The sequence below is a fragment of the Triticum dicoccoides genome, chromosome 3A (genome assembly GCF_002162155.2).
Source record: "Triticum dicoccoides isolate Atlit2015 ecotype Zavitan chromosome 3A, WEW_v2.0, whole genome shotgun sequence".
Classification (NCBI taxonomy): Eukaryota; Viridiplantae; Streptophyta; class Magnoliopsida; order Poales; family Poaceae; genus Triticum; species Triticum dicoccoides.
In genome coordinates, this window is record NC_041384.1 from 691,405,699 (window position 1) to 691,410,110 (window position 4,412).

Genomic DNA, 4,412 nt, shown 5'->3' on the forward strand with positions numbered 1-4,412 from the left:
CTCTACCTCGCCTGGTCTGTTCTGGTCTGGCCCGCGGGGGTCGGAAGGAATAGTTACACAACTAGGAGGAAGCAGCCTTGGTCACTGGCAAGCGGGGCCCGCCTTGCCATCCGGGCCGGGCCTGGGCCCTGGGCGCGAGCCCGCTCCCGGCAGCGTAGTAGCTTGTGCTGTGACGCGACGGTACCGGCGGGTCTGGGTTGGATGGCGTGGAGGGGGAGGCAAGGCTGCGCGCGTACCTTTCGTGCCGTCCGGGCTATACTGTCTCGTGTACACGTACACCTGAGGGCTGTTTTCAACGCTGAACGACACGGATGTCAAAAACCGTCGTCTAACGTTGTCTGCATACATTTTAATTTTTTTCAACTAACCAGACGAAATTCATGCAAACACGAATATTTCATATAAATCGGACGAGATTCATGCAAATACGGCGAATTTTCATTACATTTCAAACATTTTTTAGAAAGAAAAAAGTGTTCCGACCATAAACTTATCCTACAGTGACGGTCGTTGTCCACTTTCTTTGTATTCCGCATCGACAACCACGTCCTGCATCTGTCGTCTTCATGAACGGTGACGGGGTTCATGATTCGTGAAGTGAACGTGCTATCTCCGGCGAGGAAGAATAGAACATAGGAGATGAGCCTGCCCACTTGGTACACAATGTCGTGTCGCCTCTCATGCTCTACTCATCCTCGGAGGAGTATGCGGCATGTCCGTCGCTGCACTGATGGGCGTGAGGTCGATTATGGACATGGACGGTCCATCACTGTCCACCTGCAAGGGCGGCCACCTCATGTTTCATCTTCGGCGACAGACTATCCCATAGAGCATGTCCGCTCACGGTCATGGCAGATGTGGAGCAAAGGAGGATGTGTTGCGGTGTGAAGTTAGCGTGTCCACCTCATGTTTGTCGTTACACTGGTGGACGTGGGGTCGATAATGGACATGGACAGTTCCTCACTGTCCACCTGCCACGGGCACCCCCAAAAGTTGGACGGCGCGCGCGTAGGAAGGGTAGCTAGCGGCCGCGGCCGCGTTCGGCTGCATCGGAACTTCGTTGTGAGCTGTGTGCGCTGCTCCGTTACGAAGTTCGCATTCGTTGCGGCCATGGCCGCATCGCTTTGCACGCTCGCCGTAAATTTGGCCCTCCGCCAGCCGATGCTACTTGAGGAGGAACATGTTATACCTTTGCTCCTTCTGCGCCCGCTGAAACACAGACATAGGAGCAGGCGTAGGATGCTCCTCCTCGCCATGCCTGCATCTAAGGATGGCAATGGGTTGGGTTTGGATCGGGTTGAACAATCTCAAATCCATATCCATGTCCATGAAGACAGTCTTTGCCCGTCCATAAAAAAATTCATGGGTGAAAAATTGTGTCCATGTGCCAAATCCGATGGATATCCATACCCATTGGATATCCATTGGGTCCTCTCGAGACATATAAATAAGACATAACTCAATATTAACATAAACTCTTCCATTCTTCACCTCGTGGTAGGCTAGGCTTCACTTATGGTAAATTAACATCCACTAACAACCTAAGATCATTTAGTATTTTTCTAACAGATGAGAGTGACGAGTCATTTAAGATGCTCCTCCTCGCCATGCCTGCATCGTAGTGCATCTGCTCCATGTCCAGGCCAGCATGCACCACCGCGGGGGTCCAACGTTGTGTCATTGTCGGAGCCCGTGGGGTTGTCGTGGGAGACCTCGGGTGAGAAATGTCCTGCTCGATCCGCCTGGCATGGCGGGACTACCGGACGGCTGCAAGGGCGGCCATCTCATGCATCATCTTTAACAACAGACTATCCCACATAGCGTTCCCGCTCGCAATCGTGGTAAATGTGGAGCAGAGGATGTGTAGAGTTTTCAATTATCCAGATATGGCCACCTTTAAATAGCGGATTCCAGTGAGCCCAAGCATCGGGGTGCGTCAATCATGGCGCCGGAGTTGGTTCCTTCGTCGGCGAGCTTGCTTATTGGCATCGTACAGACAAACGGGCATTAAACAGGCGTGGTAAATATTCATCCCGTCCCGTACAGCAAACGTCGCTCCAGCATTGAATAGGCGTGGACACCGGGGACACGGCGCGGGCAGCCCTCTAGGCCGGTGCGACGCTTCAATGTCGGCGCCAGTGAGAGGCCGCTTCTGCTTTGTGCCGATGTCATTACGGAGCGGCCACTCTACATCGGCATGAATGCAGGCAACTGGCGTGGGGTGGGAACGCACGCCGGCGAGGGAGGAATGTTTCGGGTGGGCCAAGGTGGTTAGAAGGGGTGTGGCAACGACCGCAAAGCCCTCTGCCCCCACCCCCTTTGTCTTCCGTTTACGGGACAAAGTGTGTCCGGCCGTTGAGCGGGTCGATACAGAACCGCGTTGGATGACACAACGTGTTCAGATTGCACGATTCAAATGTATACGAAAGTTTCAGGGTTCATGTTGAAGATGTCCTGAGGAGAGAAAGATAAACGGGCATGCACGAGCGTCGTCGCGGTTGAGCAAGTGTGGACGATGTCCGCAGAGAACAACCGAACAAGTCTGAAAGTAAGAGCAGCAGAACAAGCGTGAAAGGTTGTCCCCCGTGGAGGACTGGACACCGACCCGGCCGGAGCACGCAAACGTGAAACGTGCACGCGCGGTGTGTTCCACTTCCGCGTCGGCTCTCTTGTTCCGAGGTGGGTAGTGCTCCGACACATCCGACCAGACGGCCAACAACCCACACCGCCACCCTATGCCATGTGCCATGCCGATGGTTTGCCCACGTCGCCGTCGCGAGTCAATTAGTGCGTGATTGCTTTGCTTCCATCCCGTCGTCGGCCTTCTCTCCCAAGAAAGAATCGGGTGGTGGTGACCGGCACACATGGTGGGAGCACGGCTAGCTCGCCGGCCGGCCGGCGACAAAGATAATGGCATGGGCCGGGCACCATCTCCCATGTCCATGTTGCATGTTGTTGCGGATGAATACAAGTCGTTCGTCCACATCGTTTTGGCCATGCATGTGGTCTCCCTACGCCGGATGAATTACAGTCACCCTTCAATCCTTATCCTCAAAAACACGGCGATCATCGAATTAAAGTGTGAATTTAGATATCATTTTACATTGCACCGGAAGATAGTATGATCTCGATTTATGCTCTGCAAATATTTATTTTATACACATCCACCACACCAACCTCCAATCTCGATCCCTGAATATTAGTAACACCCACTACCTCGGTACCACCTTGATATATATACCCATCTAATTGCCTTGTGGTCTTCTCACCATGGCCCGTCACCTACACCATCTTTCACACGTCGAGACAATACTTCAGAGGAAGAGGACAAAGCATTGACACTTAGGATATAAGAGTTAGATACGTGTAGCATGTTTGGAATAGTAGGCACACGGGAATACGTTCATTGAGAGTGTGTGAAAACTGGTGTAACTGACCTAATTATGGCCAGTCGCGCAGGCACTATAGCTAGAGGGTTTTGAGTGGAGGTCAAACCGATTCAGCGAGAGAGAGATGCACGTAGAAGAAAAGCAAATGCGTGCCTTGGGATGTTGTGTGCTTTGGAGCGCTTCCCTATCTCAGAGGGGGAGCTTCTTTGTTGCATTTTTTCGTGGAATAGGTGTTGTTGTTCGGGTTTTTTCTTTGATATCGTTCTAGCTACTTACTGACAAAGCTAAGCGTCAATGCGGAAACAAAATAAAGCCCGTGTGAATTAAGCTCGAGAATAAAAGCGATAAATTCAGCATGAGTGGTGTCACAAAAAGGCAAAGGCAAAAACCACACTATTCACATTTGTTTTTCTATTTATATTTTGATTCTGAATCTTTTAGGAGTTGTAGACATATGTCCTGTGAATATCCACAACAAAATTTAGTATTTTTTGAAAGATAGAGATTTGATTTTCAAATGTGGGAGCGTGGGAGCATGTGATATTCTTCTCCCTTAGGTGTTCCTATATGACGAACGATTATAATGAGGCCCATGTCATTGTGTGCCATTTGGTGCTTAATTGCGTCCAATTTTACTCCCTCTGTGAATCTTCTCTCCCAAGAAAGAAAGAGGTGGTTGCCGGCATATATGGTCGGAATAAGGGTTTGCCAACCGTAGAGAATTGTGTGGGTCGGGCACCACCTCCCATGCCCATGTTGTTGCGCCTGTTATTTCTGCTTGTAGTGGAAAGTGTCATACACTAGTATTTTAATAACACGTAATTTATTATGATATGGTATTAAGATATGATATCAAATCTTCTCTTTTCTCTTTTTTATTTAAATATATGCCACCTTAACAAAATTGTCTAACTGGCATACATGATACTCTCTTCATTTCAAAATAAGTGTCTCAACTTTGTATTAACTTTAGTATAAAGTTATACTAAAATTGAGATACTTAAGTACTCCTTACAAGGGGAA